This window comes from Xenopus tropicalis, chromosome 4, assembly GCF_000004195.4.
Source record: "Xenopus tropicalis strain Nigerian chromosome 4, UCB_Xtro_10.0, whole genome shotgun sequence".
Lineage (NCBI taxonomy): Eukaryota > Metazoa > Chordata > Amphibia > Anura > Pipidae > Xenopus > Xenopus tropicalis.
Genome location: NC_030680.2, coordinates 85,986,182 through 86,005,220, shown reverse-complemented (window position 1 = coordinate 86,005,220; position 19,039 = coordinate 85,986,182). Strand labels below are relative to the sequence as shown.

Sequence of the window (19,039 nt, the reverse complement as noted above, 5' to 3'; positions counted from 1 at the left end):
TTTCTGTAGCTACATTTGACATTTATAAACTTTTCAGAAAGTTTATACAGATGGAAAGTCTGGGAGCTTCAGAAATATGTTTGGAATTATAGTTCTGAAACTGCAATCACAGTTCAGATGTGTCACATCTGAAATTTATAGCTTTTTCAGTAGGTTTTGGCGCACATTAATGACAGACTGAAGGTTAAAAAAAGTTATTTTAAATATATATTTAAACATAAAATGTGTCTTTAATTATTTTTCCATACAATAATTAATTAGATTATTATTAGATGTGTTGCATTTAAGGTGTAAACACTTTATTAAATAGACAAACAGATAATCCAGTGTCTACACTGACTCCGGTACATATACTGTATGTAGCAAGGAATGCTGCTTAGCCTCATAACCAACAATACTATGCACATTTCATATTCCCTGTAATGGTGGCACTGGGACCTAAACATAGCACTTGTCTGATAAAATCAGAGCAAAATAAGCAAAAGTAAGACAAACAACGTTAGAAGGGGAAGAGAAACAGATAATAAGAGACAGAGTATAAACTCTAAAAGGCTAAAGGAGAAGGAAAGGATAATAAAGAGTTAATCTCAAGCTGCAGGCATACCTTCTGTTGTCTCAGTAATGCCCTTAAGTCTCCCCATATTTATCTAGTTCAGATGATCAGAAAAAATGCTGAGCTGTGTAAAGAAAGTTCCCATAATTCCTTGTTCCTGTACCAAGAGCAAGACTGGTGTACATGCTCAGTTAGTTAGAGGAAGCTTCCTGCTGTTTGTCTCAGATCCACATTCCTAATGGGGGGAGTGAGTTCTTAACATTCTTGAGGGAGGGGGGAGCAGGAGAGGGGAGAGAGGAGAGAGCTACGTGTCTCTGGCAGAGGAAAACAGACACAACAAATCTTTTGACAGAGAACTCAGTGCAGCGTTTCTATGAGTGCTTATGGCTGTATTTACATAGACCTTTCTGATAAAGCTTACTTAGTTTTTACCTTTCTTTCTCCTTTCAAGACTGCTTCTACAAATAGTAGGTTTTCTTTAAGAAAACATGCTGGGGTTCGTTTATGAGTGCCCTAGATGCACCCCTTGGTTATCATCCACTGAGCACTTGTGTCAGGGGCATATTTGTGCTATGCATTTTGTACTGTATGCCTGTCCCAGCTTATCCCTTGTGCTCCTTGTGCTCTACAAACTTTTATTCCCACCCTCCATCTTACAAGCAACAATGCATATACCCTAAAGGCCTAAAAATATTTATGGCGATGAATATTATATGTATTTACACTCATTAAACCAGAACACTTTTGTTTCCAGTATACTATGAGATACTCTTTATCTTCTTTTGACTAGGAACATTAATGCTGACATCTGTCTAATGTGCTAATATTACATCTCCCTAATATTACAGCACTTTTCCCATTGGTGTTGCATAGGCTTGCCACCTTGCAAAATTCCAGCTAAGGCCATGGCCGGTATTTTAAACTTACTGGCAATGTACTTGCAGATGAGTTTGTAACAACTAGTCAATCCGCCCCCTGGCTCACCTCCAATCCGCCACTTTCATCCATACCTAGCTCCTGTACATATCAAATCTGCAGCTGATTCCATGCTTGATGACACAACTCTGCCTCATCAATTCAATGACCCCGCCTGTGTGACATCATAATCCCAACCACAGTACAATCTACTCCCTTCTGGACCTGCCCCCAGTCCCTGCAAAACTCGAGTAAATGTTTGAATTTAGAACTTTTTTAACTATATGTTGCTCTTATAAAGTTCGAAAAATATAAGCTAAAATAGAGGAAAAGATCTTATAGGCTTATTTTTGTGGCTGTCCTGTTAGACAGTCTAATGGCTGCTGGCCAATACCTCTCCTTCATCCTAGCATGGCCAGATATGTCCAGCCACATCTAGTCCACCCCAACACCTATTCCCTTTTATAGTAAACGAACCACAAAACCAAACAAGTACTATCTGTAAATCAAGACTGTCCAACCTAAAGAGGTAATTGAAATGTATATGTTTTGTAAACACAGGGATTGTATATTATAGCCACATTAAAATTGTCTTTAAAGGGTAGCATGTGTCTGTGTTTAAAGGTAGTATATCTATGTCTGTCTATCTATCTGTCTATCATCTATCTATCTATCTATCTATCTATCTATGTGTCTGGGTTTAAAGGTAGTATATCTATGTCTATCTATCTATCTATCTATCTATCTGTCTGTCGTCTACTATCTATATATAAGATCACTATATGGGTTTGTGTGTGTGTGTGTGTGAGGCTATTTAAACTGCGAATAAAGAAATGCATTCAGGGAAAATGAACAGTATGCAAATCATCTTTATTACATAGGAAACATAATTAACCACTTTTCATTTTCTTTCTGTTTTAAAGCTGTCCTCTTGGCTCTAGGCAACATTTACAGGCCTTTGGCATCAAACTGGTTAGTTAGGTGGGGTCAGTCTTATGGCAGAAAGCCAGTCATTTGTGATAAAATGACTGTAAGACCTGGCCGATCGGCCTTGATTGTTTGCTGGCATTTGTTTCTTTGGCCAGAACCGAAGTAAACACTTTCTCTTGGATGTTGCATTGCTGTTGTGTCTGGCAGCCGCAGAAGGTTTGAACTTTAGCCAGGCTACACGCATCTATTTATATATCTGAGTGCAGTGCTCTACTGGCCAGGCCTTGGAAGTGAACGATTTGTCTGCTTTATAGCCAGAGGATGTGCCCTTTTATAATCACTAGTATGACATAGGAAAGCAGGATCGCATCTGGCCATCTTCATGTTAACTGTGTATGGTGTGCGTGTCTTCAACTGAGAGCTGCACACATTCTAAGAAGTGGATTTCCTGTTCTACACTCTAGAGCTTTCTTTTCGGTTGGAAAGTTTACAGTTAATATTTTCCCTGGAACGTTGTCAAGTTTTTGACAGTGCCTGAGTGTATGCTGAACTGTGAAACCGAGACACAGAGCAAGTTGTAAGAAATCTGTTTCTACTCAAATCTGTTAAGGTTTATAAAACTCCAGCAGAGGGAGAAAAAGGAGTAAAAAAAAGAGAGAAATGAGAAAATGTTCTCTGCTTTTTTCCTCTAAGCGCTTAATGTCCGCCATTTTAAGAATTCTGCAAAAAGCAAAGCTTTTAGTCCTTACATGGCGGCTTTATTTACTGCAGTTCTGGCCAATCGTATAAACAGTGCCAAATCATGTGACGTGCCACGAGTGCACTCACAGGCATTTCCTTGTTTCTGAAGACGTTGTTACCACTGCAGATTGCTTTACCTTGCTTTCCCTGCCAGATGCTGCTCACTGTAGCTGTCTAGCAGACTGGCATTTGTCCATAAAATTATTTTAGTAGGTAAAATGTCTCTGAGCACTTGAGCTGTGCGCATTCTTTATGTAAAATGGATTTCCCTGCCTGGCTGTATTCCAGGAATAAGGAGCTGGGTGAGAGGAGAGCTTCTCTGCAGAGAAACTAGTGGACTAACACACTCGAAGATTTTGGCACTTTCCCAAACAAGCTACATTCATGCCAAAATTCAACAAAATAACACATTATTGTGTAATGGGAAGATCATAGCAATTAAAGTACTTATCTTTCATGAGAGAGAGATTTTAACAAAGGTATTCCGTCTGCTTTTAAAACAGAGTGCACCATACGGCTTAATTAAAAAAAAAACAAAAAAAAAAACTTTTCTGCAGAAATGGCACAGCTTTTAGCTTGGAAGTTGTATGCAAATATTACTGAATTATGGTAAATCTGCTTGTACTGTATGTTTTCCACATGCTACCAATAGGTGTCCTGTTCTCAGTATAAGCAAATTCAGGGTTGTATGATATATATTTTTAACTCCTCACAACCCTAATTCTTAGAATTGATCAGTGAAAGATATTGCTAAATGCATACATTTTGGAAATGCTTAAGTATTGCGCTATGGGAAAAATTTGATGATGTTGGAATCACATGTGCTGTGGGTTTGCAGCAGGAGGAAGCATTCATTTTGAAATCTTGAGTTTGCAGGAGCCTACCCATAAACTCTTCAGGATGTGTTTAAAAAGTCACCAGCTCAGGAAAAAATTATCTTCTTCATCGCCTGCTGAAAAAAATGAATGCGTAATTTGATATATTGGAGTGTATGTGTGTGTGCCACCTGCTAGAAACACAGGCACTATTAAGGAGGGAATGGAGACTATCTTTTTGCTTCTAATTAATGTTAATGAAAATGTATATAACCTCACATTCATTTATTTTCTACTATCCATATTAAAATAAGGTTAAAAAGGAAACCTAACCAATAAAACAGTTATTCTTTTCTTATAATTGTTCAAATATTAAATATTTCAGAAACAAAAAAATGGTATATTTTTTATAGCTATGACAGTTTATTATTGAGGATGGTTTCATTGATAAATATCTGTTCTAAAATGTTATAAGCTGTAAAATGTTATTGTAATAAGAGCATGGAAAACAAATTTAATTACAATTTTTTTCCAATTAAAAGGTTTATCTATAAATAATGTAGTTCACTGCAAAAATAGTTTCTAGTAAATTACATATTACATTTTACTAAAAATAACTGCTGTGAGTGTTATAATTTATTGCAATTTAAACATTTACTTTGAAATATATAGTAACTTATATTAAGAAAGGCAGTTGTATAAAATATAAGCATCAGTAAATTATTTTGTCATAGAAGGTTGATATGATGATGGTGCTTAGGTGTCACTTTTATAGGCATATTCTGTATTAGTAGTGATGGCTGAATGAAAGGTTGGGTTGATCTGTTTGACTGGTGCATGTCTTTGCCTGGGGATATACTCAGCAAAGACACTGGCTTCAGTGTGTATTTTTTTTTTTAAAAAATTCATTCAGTTTACACAGATTGTAGTAACAGTCAGTCCTGTGACTCATTCCTCAAGGCAGCAGTTATTTGAGTGAAAGTCACTTGACCAATATGTGGCTAAATCTGACTGGGATATTAAGGGAAGGCAAGAAATGATGCTGTGGTTTCTGGTTATTGTGTATGGCTAGTTGCAACTCTGACAGTGAAAGGCATTTCACAAAACCACAAGCATAGTTTCCTCTAACCACAGGAACCCTAATCTGTTTCACGTCATGTCTGTTCCAGCTGGCATTGCATCATAATCCTTCAGCAACTGCTATGCCATTTTAATTAAAATGAAGAAGGGGCGAATCTTTATTAAGATTAAAAATTTTGGAGCATTTATAACCAGAGTGAGTTGTCTCTTTTCAGATTTACAACCAGCAGCAGAGATTTCTTTTAATGAATCTCTATGGAACATTAAATCGTTTTGGCTAGAGCAATAAAAAGAACCAAATGTAGTGTAATGAAAATGTTCACCTTTTCACCCGACACTTTAAATCTGTTACTGAACAAGGGGTGTAAAACATACAGCCAATTAGGCAAATATGCCTTGCCCACAAACATTACTTTGGGGGCTTACAGGCTAGTTATGGCCTTTTCTAAAAAAATTTCCAGGTTGTTGATCGTTTGCATTTATTAAGTTCTATTCATTTTAAAAGCATTTCTGTCAGAATTCTGTCTAATGAACCAACAGAAGCAATAACATATTTATTCTCTTGGAAAAAAACAGTAAAATATACCAATAAATGGTTGGTGGATAATAATTTCAGGTGTATAAGGTAATTTACTGTAGATCTCACTAAACCTGTCCTTTATTCTGAAATAGCCTTGCATTCACATTAGAGCTGCATATGAGGGACCTAAGAGATCTCTTTTAATTTGACCTCAAAGGAGGTGACTCTGGGTGGTGTGGCTTGAACATTAGGGGGCATGGCCGAAATGCACCCTGTAGATCTGTCTCCAAGGTGGAATATCTGTATGACTATATGACTTGTTATCTAATTATTCCAGTTTTTATTAATGCAAATGATGGAATATACCTATTATGCAGTAGTGTTTTTTAGCCATGGCATTGTGGGTGTCAGTTGTCATTTCAAATGTGGGCTATTTCTCTAATGCAATAAAATGAGGCATGTGGGTACAGTAAGCAAATCATGCCCTGTATTTTTGGTTTGGTCAGTGGTGGGTTTAAAATGCATCCAGCAACAAGTTGCTCAGCAACCTTTTGGATGTTGCTCTCAGTGGCCTCAAAGCAGGTGTTCATTTTTTAATTCCTGGCTTGGAGGCAAGATTTGGTTGCATAAAAACAAGCTGTACTGTTAAACAGAGCCTCCCGTAGACTGCCAGTCCACATAGAAGCTACCAATGACCAAATAGCACAAAAAAGTGTTTTACTACGGTATGTTTTACTTTGTAAAATGTTGCTGATGACTTCTGATTCTGACTAAAGCAGTAGTCCCCAACCACTGGCTCAAGAGCAACATGTTGCTTACCAATCCCTTGGCTGTTGCTCCCAGTGGTCTCAAAACAGGTGCTTATTTTTTTATTCCTGGCTTGATTGCATAAAAACCAGTTGGCTCACAGGTAAAACAGGTTGGGGATCTCTGGACTAAAATATACATTAGTAATATGCAGCCTGTGCTGCATCTTTACTACCTGGGTTACACATTGACCTTTTAAGTTTTGTTAGGCCTGAGGATGGATATAGTAAAGTCTCACCAGGACATATGAAGTTACAAGAAGTTTTGTTAGGCCTGAGGATGGATATAGTAAAGTCTCACCAGGACATATGAAGTTACAAGAATGAATGCCCTTCCTAGAGATGTGGTAATGGCAGATTCTGTTAATGCCTTTAAGAGGGGCCTGGATGAGTTCTTGAACAATCAGAATATCCAAGGCTATTGTGATACTAATATCTACAGTTAGTATTACTGGTTGTATATATAGTTTATGCATGTGAGTGTATAGATTGGTAGGCGTGGGTTGTGTGTGCTGGGTTTACTTGGATGGGTTGAACTTGATGGACGCTGGTCTTTTTTCAACCCTATGTAACTATGTAACTATGTAAAATGAGAGGCAACTCACTGTAAATAGGTGGCATTTGTAGTAAGTGCACATTCAGTAAATGCAGTTCCATTAGGCATATTCTAGACTTTTCACATGACCTGGTCAACTTTTAAGGACCCTCTCACCATATGTTCCACTTTGTTACTGTCATCTGCTTTGTTTGATTTTATTACAGGCTTGGACTGGCAGTCTGTGTATTCTAGCCAATGCCAGAGGGCTGCTGTAAGCTGCCATAGACTGTCACTATTTATGGCGGGGGGGCTATTTGGGCCTCTGTGTACTCGAAATGCCAGGGCCTATTTTGAATCCTAGTTCAGACCTGTTTATTATATACAATATTTTGAGTTCTGCATAAAATTTGTTGGTTTATGAAGGCCATAGACCACATTGGCAAAATTTATGGTTGCTAATTGTGCAAATGCTGAAAATGCTAACCACACTAGCACAGTGATTACTGAATCTGATTTTTAAAGAAGCAGAAACTTTGACCAGATAGCAAAAAAAAGTATTTCCAAAAAAAGCACATATAAGTTTGGAATACATATGTGTTTTCATTGTGGGAATAAAAATCAACTTTTTTCTCAATCCCAATGGCCTTTTGCTATTACCGCTGTCACAGTCTCCTGACCTTGCATATCTGCATTTTCATGTGGTCCATGGTCACCTGGTTGCATTGTGCATTAACCTCTGCACAGGCACGAGGCAGGAAATGCATTGTATGGTTAATAGCACTTACATACGTTACAGCTTCTCATAGTACTTTTTTTCTTCAACTAATTATTTCCATGTGTTGGAGAGAAAAAGCAGTGTGGGTGGTGCTGTATCCTGTGAGTTAGTCCTGATTGGCTGAGAACACAAGAAATTATGTGGAAATGTCATTAGAACTGGAATTGGGATGCATGCCTAAAAAGATAGAAATGGTGTGTGTTAACCATAGTAATGCACTTAAGATGTAAAAGTTTGATTAATGTCAAGAAATATATTCTGTGGTACACAACAGTGTCATTCAGGAAGCACAGAAGAATTTTTAGTTACTAGATTGGTTAGTTTTAGGTGCTGTTATATGTAAAAAAATAAATTGGAGTGATGCTTTTTTTCTGTAATTTTCCAAGAATGAGTGCTATAATACACTTCAGCAAGTTCATATATTTCTGCCAAGAGTTTTCATGTTAAAACCATGACTTTGGATACAAACCAAATGTCTGCAAGTTCTCTCTTTCTCCTTAACCCCATCACAGCTAAATGTGTAAGTATGGCAAGGTTACTTGGGGTTGACATTTTTTGCTGTTGTTATTATTTATAAAAATAATTTCAAGCAATTATAAAGTGCTAACATATTCTGTAGAGTTGTACAATATAATGATGTATACAAATTACATATTAATGCTGACAGATACATTAGATAAAGGACCCTGTGATTACAATCTGAATACTATTTAAAAAAATCAATATACAGGTATAGGACGTGTTACCTAGAATGTTTGGGACTTAGGGTTTCTGGATAACAGATCTTTTTGTAATTTGGATCTCCATACCTTAAAAAAAATTAAAGATTAAATAGGATTTTTATGAGATTGTTAGGATTGTTATGGCACCATGCAGCTTTGTTACTTTTAAGCAATCCAGGTGTGGTCTCTGAACTGTTACAATTTGCTGCATTGGTTGATACATTTCTTAGCAGCATCTGTGCAATGATAGCAACTATTGTATCAATTTTAGGCAGACACAGACACTCAGGGATTATACTCAGCAGGGCCAATGATGAGAAATGCATCAATTCATGTATCATATAAAAACAATTTACAAAGTTGGCAACCCTTTCCCTGAGAAGATGAAAAATGTAAAATATAAGAAAATGGTTTAGAAATAGATAACCACTTGGGCATCCAATTAACAGTATAAATTAAAAGCTACCGCTGAAAGAAAGAAGTTTAAAAATGCATGTAAATGTTGACTTTATATGAAAACATGTTATTTTGGTGTTACTTTGTAATACACATTACATTGAGTACTTCATGAGAGCAATTGCATGTTAGGTAATTCTTGTCTAAAAAAATGCAGCAGTGCTGGTTTTCAGGCAAGACTTACCAAGAAAGCATTCATAGTATTCCAGTGGAGTGTAATCAGGTATGTTAGTCCTTCTTGTTTGGGCTACTATTTTCCTATGGGCTTTATACTTAATACTGCTTTTTTACCTGAAGTTTTTTTTTGCTATGTTTTGCTTCATAAGATTAACAATATTTTTAAATATTTCGGGAGTGTCATAGAATAAGTTAAATATCTAGAAAGATCCATAATATTTGTTAAATTCAGCTTGTACCAGTTGCTAGTTCTAATTAGTCTCAAATGTTACAGTACTTTACTTTAACTTTGCCCTGCATTTAAGTGTAACAAGAAAGTTTATTATTGTTAAAGGAACAGAGTGAAAGTAAAAATTCTGCTTTTGGATTTGAAACTTATTATGATTAGTATGGAGAATTCAGTGGATTTTTTTTTTATTTATGGGCTCATTTCTATCACTACTATGCTGTGAGCCTGTGGCGCTGTTATTTGTCAACTCAAAGCACTGTCACTGGTGCACTGCATAGGGTTTATTGAAACCACTGGAGACTGAATTTTGGTGCTGCAGGGGTAGTATTCCTGCGCAAAACAAATTAGGACACATCTTGCACTGTAGAAGGTATCGTGGCAATTCATCTTTCCAGCTCTGAGTCTCCAGTTATGGTAATACACAGATTTGGGTACTATGCCACATAATGAATGTTATCAAAGAGTAATATGAATAACTGGACTGATATGCAAACCTATTTCACTTATCTCATTTTCTTATTTGTCATACAGAAGTAAGATTATGAATATTGAGTTGTTGAAAATTGTCCAGTTTTAGCTTGCCTCCTTGTGATCTGGATAAGTGGCATGTACATCAATTCTTAATACACCCTTTCTCAAACTAATGTTAATACTGTCATGAATACAATTCCCTTAGGAATTGCTGACACTAGGGATAATACAGGTATGGGACCTGTTATTCAGAATGCTCAGGACCCAGGATTTTCTGGATAAGGGATATTTTTCATAATTTGGATCTCCATAACTTAAGTCTGCTAAAAATCATTTAAATATTGAATAAACCCAATAGGCTTGTTTTGCCTCCAATAAGGGTTAATTATATCTTAGTTAGGATCAAGTACGAGGTACTGTTTTATATTTACAGAGAAAAAGGAAATTATTTTTAAAAATTAGAATTATTTGCTTATAATGGAGTCTATGGGAGATGGCCTTTCTGGATAACAAGCTTCCATATAGGACAGTGCTGTCCAACTTCTGTGGTACTAAGGGCCGGAGTTTTTCTGGCCTCCGTGGTGGAGGGCCGATAATGGAAGCAAGTTTTGACCACTCCCCTTTTTAAAACCACACCCACTTGAAACCACACCCATGTTATTAATGGTGGTACTACAGCAAAAACCTGCCATACTCTGCCTTTCCTACCCTGCCTGTGTGTGCCATACTCTGCCTTCCCTACCCTGCCTGTGTGTGCCATACTCTGCCTGCCCTACCCTGCCTGTGTGTGCCATACTCTGCCTGCCCTACCCTGCCTGTGTGTGCCATACTCTGCCTGCCTTACCCCTCCCGTGTGTGCCATACTCTGCCTGCCCTACCCTGCCTGTGTGTGCCATACCCTGCGTGTGCCATACTCTGCCTTCCCTACCCTGCCTGTGTGTGCTATGCTCTGCCTTCCCTACCCTGCCTGTGTGTGCCATACTCTGCCTTCCCTACCCTGCCTGTGTGTGCCATACTCTGCCTTCCCTATCCTGCCTGTGTGTGCCATACTCTGCCTGTCCTATACTGCCTGTGTGTATGGCAGATACAGGCAGCATTGGGCAGGCAGATTATGGCACACAGGCAGCCTACAGTGACGCAATGCTGGCACTGCTACAGTCTGCACAATGACTATATATTAAAAAACTTTTTACTTGCAGTACCTCAGTATATGTTCTTTTTATAGTGTGCAGGGTTTATTTGTGGGTTTCTACTGCTCCTACAGTCTGAGGTGTGAACAGGGGAACAATGTGGGTGATTACAGCCTGAGCCTGAGGTGTGAACACTGCAGGGGGTGAACAATGCAAGGATTAAACGGTGTGAACAACACAGGGGATTACATTTTTAAACAATACAGGGGGTTTACAGCCTGACTCTGAGGTGTTAACCATGCAGGGGGGGCAGTACTGATACCATTTAAAGCTTACTCAAAGGTAAGCCAACAAAGCAGCCAGACAGGTGGGGGGCCGCGTACATACCTGTATAATAAAAGTTTTAAAAAGTTTGCATGAGGTCTTCTACTCGTAGTAGCCAATCAAATCAGCTTTCAAATCAGTGAACGGTTAAAGGAACTTCCTAATTGGTTGCTATGGGTTACTAGATCTGCAGCAAACTTCATGCCCGTTACTGCATTAGCTCTTGAATGTTTGCAATGGATTAGTTGAACTGGTGCTAAAGTGCTGAAGTGTTTTTTCACCTCATGATTTATACTTTTGCACTTAGATTTTCTTTTTAAGTTGACCACATACCTCTAGGGCACTAGTGAAATATTAATGACTGAACCAAATGTTTCCACATATTTGTGTTTAAGTGCATGAATTTTGTGGCAACACAGTTATAAGACCGCTGACTAATTGAAACCTGCTTTGCATAGCTCTGCAAATCGAAACATTGTTTCTGCTGGAATGTTTTTGTGTTAAAGTAAGAACAGTAAACATGTGCATTCATTTAATTATAATGTTACCCATTATAAGAGTTGCACGGCTGTGAACAGTGGCTTTTATATAATCAAAGTAATGGTGTGTGTTTATCTTGGTTTGGCAAGTTACAGCATCTTTTAATAGTTGGCTGTGCCTAAACAGACTGTGGTTTGTTAAAACCCACATTAACCCCCACACCCTTTTATTTATTATTGCTAAGTTGGTGAACAGTAATCGCGTGGTATAAATAGTAAATGAATGCATTGTTGTAGGTAACCTGAAGAGCAGTTACGCATTATCTGTCCTTTATTGGGCACCAGAAGGTGAAACTGTAGTTAATATATGCTAGTAATGTCCACTGGAAAGGTGACATGTACATTTTTACATTTTATTTCCAAAGGGTTCTAAGGATGTGTTGAGAAACACCACCAAAAAGCAAAAGAAGGCCCACCATAGATGTTATACTTTTTAATAAAGTATTTTTATTAAAATATACTTTTTCACTTTAATTTTGTGATCCTTGTGGATGCCCAGATGCCCCCATGTTGCTATTGCAGGAGTTTCTCCCAAGGTTTATTACATTTCCAATTAGCAGGGATATAGTTTAAACTACCTTTACCCCCAAAAGCACAGCTCTTCGTTTGAAATTTAGTAAAACTTGAAATGCTTTTCAGATTACCTCTTAGGTAGAACATAGTCAGAAACAAATACTATATTTTTAGAAGTTTCCTTTAGGTCCTGTTTTAGGTTGCTAGTTCATTTGACCCACTTTTAAAGAGTTAATAAGTTTCTTTCTTATTAATGCTTGAAACCTAATATGGGAATTGTGGTAAAGCTGGGCCGCAGGCAAGAGTACTTAATTATACTTTATCAATAAATAAGAGTGACATACAGTTAATTTCAACACAGTAATTGAGCACTGCATTCTGGGAAGCTGAAAAACACTGCTAGATGCAGAAATGTTTTAGAGTCTAATCATAAGAAGAATGAAGCCTTTCATGGGCCGTATGATGCTGTTGTCAGAGCTAAACGCAGATAATGATTCTGTAATAATGGTTCATTGTGAATATTTAAGCTGAAAAGATTGTGAAAGAATAGGCAGACTTTGTGGATTTGCTAAGCTGACTGGTTGGTCGTCAAGCTCCCTAGACATCATAAACTCATTACAGAATTGTAGCCCTGCATTCTGTAAGCAGAAGTCTCCAGTTGTACCACAGGACCTACATTTACATTATTGTGCTTTTCCAGCTTTGAGGAAAACAAATCTTGCGCTTTCACATCACAGACAGGTCTCTAGACTGGTAACAGGCAAATTATATCATGCTGTGCAAATATCTGACACTTACTAATCAGTAGCAGATAGAAATTATTTAGGAATGATATAGCTTAAAGTTCACCTTCAGTGTTGGCTTCCCACTATAGTAGTTTTTGCCCCAGAAAAATCATTTTCTGTGAATTATTTTAAGCAAATTTAAGCAAGTTTTTCCCCCAAAGTAAATGTTTACCGATTTGTAAGCACAGCAGCTTAAGTAAGGGGTTGCCATTGATTGGGGGTTCAATGGCAACCCCTTACTTAAGCTGCTGTGCTTATCAGGTAACCATTTATAAGGAAACATTAACTTGAATGGGAAACACCTGACAAAGCCAGTAATGGCACTTTTCAACCCAAAAAAACAACAAGCATTTTTGATCTGCAAAGTGGCCTTAGTGTGATCCACATGTACACTTATTTTAATTATAGGAAGAGCTGTCAAAGGCATTCCTGGGCCCCTGGCCTCCCTGAGACTGCTTTTCGGATGCAACCACAATTGTGCTCTCTGCACTATAAGAGCCCAAATTCCAGTTTAAAATTAAGAGTTTTGACTTGTAAAGTTACCAGAAGTGGCTCTGTTTTTGTGTGAGATAAAAAGTTTTCTGCTTTGTGGTAGTATCTGCTTTATAGGTGCAGTGCCCTCCTTTGTGGGTCAGATAATGGTGCAATGTTCATTGTCCCTCTAGTGAACATCAGTTTTACTTTCATGTACTGCTTCATATTGTGATTTTAGATGGACCCACAAATATCAAGATGAGATCAACACTCAAATGTACTGTAATCCATATTCTCCTTCCTGTTCTTGAACCACATAGCTTTCAAATGGAACTCATCTTTTCTGAACTGAACAGTTCACTTTCCTTGTAGAGCTAATTAACTAAATAAGCTAAATAGCCAAATTGAAAGTGAAGTTAAAAATTAAGAATATTTTTAAAATATAATGTTCTGTTGCCCTGCACTGATAAAACTTTTGTGTCTTCAGAAAGACTACTATAATTCATATAAATAAGCTGCTGTGTAGCCATGGGGCAGCCATTCAGTCATACAAAAAGGCAAAAAGATAGGAGGTAGCAGATTGGTAGAATACAATGGGTTTAGTTTTTACACAAAAAGGTTGTTCAGCCCTAACAGCATTGGTATTGATTGCACTATCAATGTCCTGGGCTGCTGTAGGTTATTTCTATAGGTTGTGGCGTTGCCTTGGGTATTGAGATTAAAGGAATACTGGACCTTCTATTTTATTTGTCTAATGACAAAGTGAGTGAGACAATAGTGGCTTCCTCTTAATCTGATGAATCATGTGTGCTGTGTACAAAAAAAAAAAAATATATATATATATACACACAAACATATTTGACATTAAGGGACAGGTATGTTTTACCTTTAAACTTACCAAAGAACAGTGATGATGATGGCCAATACATTAAACTGGACTTTTAAAATTTCCTGACAGATATCTGGCTATCGGGCAGACTGAAGGCTTCCTTTCCTCACACTGGTTGCAGATTATGGGACATATTTACTAAAATGTCAAATGGATAATATGTCATATCTTTTCTCCTAAAATGAAGAAAGTCTCTGCAGCATTAGCAATTTACTAAAATGTGAAAATCAGAAAGTTTTGGTGTATCACCATTGCACTGCCAAATATTTAAATCTTTAGACTGGACTTAATTACCACTATTTACCAGGGACACCAATGGGACCAGGTTCAGGCTGTTGAAGTACCATTATAAAGATACAGAAACCACGTTAGCATCTCATTATCTATGTTATATCTGTTGTGCTAATTCCCCTCATGCGTCATTTATGGTGTTTACTCACCATATTAAAAATAGGTTCTGGCATTTCAAATACACAGAGGCCTAAACAGCCACCCACCGACCTACTAAATAGTGTCTGTCTCTGGTATCCTACAGTAGCCCCTCTAGCATTTGCCAGAATCCACAGATTGCCAGTCCGGGCCTGTTCACTTTAGTAAATATGGCCCATCATGCTTTGTGTAAACATCTTGTCCCTTGCCTTGTGTAAATACTTCAGTTAAAATAAATTTAAAGCATTTAGAGATTATTTAGAAGTTGTGGAAGTTTTAAAAAGTTGTGTTAAATTTCCATGTGATTTTTTTTTTAAGTTAAATCTATTTTTCTTTCTATCATGCATTACAAATGTGGAATTTGATTAACTTTTCCAACTGCTCTCTGAATAGTTATTATATGCATACCAGTAGAAATGATACTGTTATAGATATAGTAACGGAAGAAAGTAAGTTAATACAGAAGGCGTGGAATAGACCCCATGAGAAATGTTTGGCTTGAGGTGAAATAGAAGACCAGGATTAAATAATAGTGTACACAATGTACATTTGAGGCTGTGACCTTTTTTAACTATGATGGATAGCTCTAGTGCAAATTACTATGTTATCTTTTAATTTTATTATAGTGTCCCATGTGGTATAAATAGATCATTTGGTTTGGTATTTCTTTTGTAAATATATGTTTCATGCACATTTTTGGACGAGGCCTAAAGCTAAACAGACTTCTAAGGGCTATAAAAATAATTTCTGAAAAATACTCATAAGAAATAGCTTGGAGATTTCACCCAAGTTAAAAGTTTTTATTACAGAAGCAAATTAATGTTTAATGTCTATTCCACTCCAGATTTTCTTTAAAAAAAAAAAAAGTAATAACAGCAATTGCTTGCTTGTAGTTCAATGAATAGTCAGAACTGCACTGACTGAGAGAAGAGTAAATATCTAAATCTCCAGCACTAGGGTGTAATTTCTACCGTAGGTACAGGGTAAATGCTGTATAAATGCACTACTTACACTAAAACGTGTCAATATAATTATTTTTAGTAACTAGTTTCACAATTATAAATATGTAATATGGATTGAATATATTTTCTTTTGAAACAGGTAAGAGTCCGTAGTGTACAATAAGATCAGAAATCTTCAGGAATATTTGATTGGGACTTTACATTTTTTATTAACCCCTGCAAAGTAACTGCTAACTATTGCCTGCTACCATTGTACTTTATAGTGCTGAAGGGGTTATAAGTCTGAGAAGGCTTAATGGGAAAAGCAAAGTACTGCGAGCCATATGCAGTGGGCATTATGCCAGCTGGTTGCCAATATGCCCAGGCCACCTGGCATAACATGCAGCCAAGTATGCCATTCTCAGTAGCCTGTCTTAACCTTCAGAATGTTTTTTGTCTGTGGAGCTGTAAAACTCTAAAGACCTAATAATGGGTCTGTATTCCTCCCATGCCAGCTTCTATATGCAGCCAGACAGACTGCAAAACTACTCCAGACCAGACATCTCCCAGCACCCACTTTGAATGAGCTTCTCTTTTGTCTGTGGAGATCCTTAGAAGAGATGAAGCAGCCATGGGAAGAGCTATGTGTACAGCAGGAGGCTAAACTCTTTATTGCACTCAGCAGTCTGTTCAGATGGAACTCTAAGTTTATGAGGAAATACTGTATGGGCATATTTGGACATAAAAATATATGTTATAGGTAGTCTTTTTGTCTATGATACAATTTTTTTCTAGTAGAATTGCTTCCTATTGGTTCTAAGATTAGCCTTTTTAATTTTCTTTTTGCTTTAATACTCCAGGACATACTGTACTTATGCAGGGCTTTTGCCTTGGTAATAACCAGGACTAAATGAGATATGTTTATAATCACACACCATTCTCCCAGTACCTTAGTATATTTGTAGAAAATATTCAGAATGTCTGGGATAGTTGTAAGGTTAGTCCTGAATAAAGGACAAATAGCTCTGATTAATTTTCATGAAATAAAACTTATAGAGCTGAATATGCATATGCATTTTTTCTCATAAGGCCTTTATTTAATCACCATTATATGCTTCCTTTTTATAGGATAGTGTAGTTTTCCCACCATGTTTTGTGAAACATTATTAAGGATAACACTGTTACTGTTACCCTCAGTTTAGTTTCTTGCCTATATTGCCTTATGTCATACTATATTAACCCATATTTATTTTTCATTATGAAACCTAGATTTTCATCAGATCTATTACATTTTTGTAACAAGCACACATATTATTTAGAAGCAATGGTTTCTTGTATATATTCTTTGAATTTATTATATGTGTTTGCCATTCAGGGCTATAATGTGTAATTGTGTTGATGTATGATGTCTAATTGTGCAATATGTAATTTTGTCGAATTGCCTTCTAGAATAATTTTAGGTGTTTTTACAATATTACTTTTGTAGTTTGTGTGGAACAATGTCAATTTCTTGCTTTTGCTGTATTCGCTTTAGTATTTTTTTTACTATGTTGCAGGGAATACTTTAGAAAAAGTCTCAAAAACGGTATTTCAGGAGCCAACTTTTCTTATTCCCATGTGAAAATAGAAAAAAAGTGTAACTGGCCCATTGTGTCTATAACATGTGGGTAATAGAGAATCTTGTAAGCTGTCAGACTGGAAAAAATGTTCTTGTTGTTGAGGTATGAAATTCAGATGTTCTCAACTACTATCTGAATGACTAACCATATTTTTTTACACACTTCTCAGCCTCCCCTATCTTACTGTCAAGAAGCTGCTTGTGGGACCGAGACAGGTCATGTTGGAAGTCAATGACTTAATCAGCTCCCACAGCAGATTGTCTGCCTTCAGCTTGAATTATCTTAGGCAGACATCCTGGCTAGTTGCAACACAAGCCTCAGATGGTTCGAGCCTGAGAAGGCCAGTGTTTGGCAGCCAATAATTCAGGGATAAAAAAAAAAGAAGAAATTTTATCTTTTGCTGCTTCGTCCCCTCCTTGGACTATTTCTTCACCAACTAAAATCAATATTACGATCGATTCAAGGTTTTCAGTTATTCACTGCATTGTGATAGAACTGCACTAACACAGCAACAGAAGAAATGTAGTTAATATTAACAAGCGATTTTAGAGTAGTTGAATGGTGTTTGACATATGATGGTTTGACAGTATTGTGTTTACCTTTTTTACATTTAAAAATATAAAAAGAACCATGGAAACAAAGAAAATTATGATAGATGCAAGTTGCATTTATGCTTTTAAAGTATTTTGATAGAAGCATGCAGTTGGACAAAAAAAAAGTTAATGCAAAAGTTCATGAAAAAAAGGTCTAAAAGCACAGGAAAAAAAGGTTAAGAAGTACAAGTGTGTATTAATTGCTCATCCTTAATCCAGAAAGCTTTAAAATACAGAAATGTTATTTCTAATAAACACACAATTTTCATTGAACAAGCAATTATTTTTTTACTTGTTTTATTTTCAATAATTAGACTGTACCTTATACAGGTATGGGACCTGTTATCCAGAATGCTCGGGACCTGGGGTTTTCTGGATAAGGGATCTCCATACCTTAAGTCTGCTAAAACTAATTTAAACATTAAATATACCCAAATGGATTGTTTTACCTCCAATAGGGATTAATTATATCTTATTTGGGATCAAGTACAAGGTACTGTTTTATTATTACAGAGAGTAAGGAAATATTGTTTTAAAAATGTGAATTATATTTTTAAAATGGAGTCTATGGGTGATGGATTTTCCGTGATTCAAAACATTCTGGATAATGGTTTCCTGACAACGGGTCCCATACCTGTACTATCTAACACTGTGTAAATTTATTATCATAACAATCCTAGTTGGATTTTTTCATATTAAAGTATTTTAGTAGCCTTTTCACATGGTGTCCACATAATGGTAAGACCCCTATCCAGGAAGAATTGAGGTTTTTTTTAGTCTTTTTGCTCTTGCATTTAAAGGAATACTGAACTAAGCTTTTCAGTTTGTCCATTTGTCATGGCCAAGACACATTCTTAAACATAAATGTTTTAGGCTGATGCCACATGGGCTTGATACTCTGTGGAAAAACACAGGCTAAGAATCATCCCCTACACTGGAATCAGCCTTCTTCTTTGCCTGCACCCAGAACTATTAAATCATCAATTTGTGCAGGCACAGTTGGCAGATATCAGCTTTGCAATGCAAACTGTCAATTTTTTTTGCCAATATGTGCTGCGCCTGCTTGCACCTTGAC

At 36.7% G+C, this 19,039-nt stretch overlaps 1 protein-coding gene across 5 annotated transcripts in view; it reads left to right on the top strand.

Moving 5' to 3' along the window:
- The window catches only part of nfia (nuclear factor I/A), a 246,950-nt gene that overhangs the window by 78,859 nt on the left and 149,052 nt on the right, over positions 1 to 19,039 (top strand). The gene's annotated exons all lie outside the window — the stretch shown is intronic.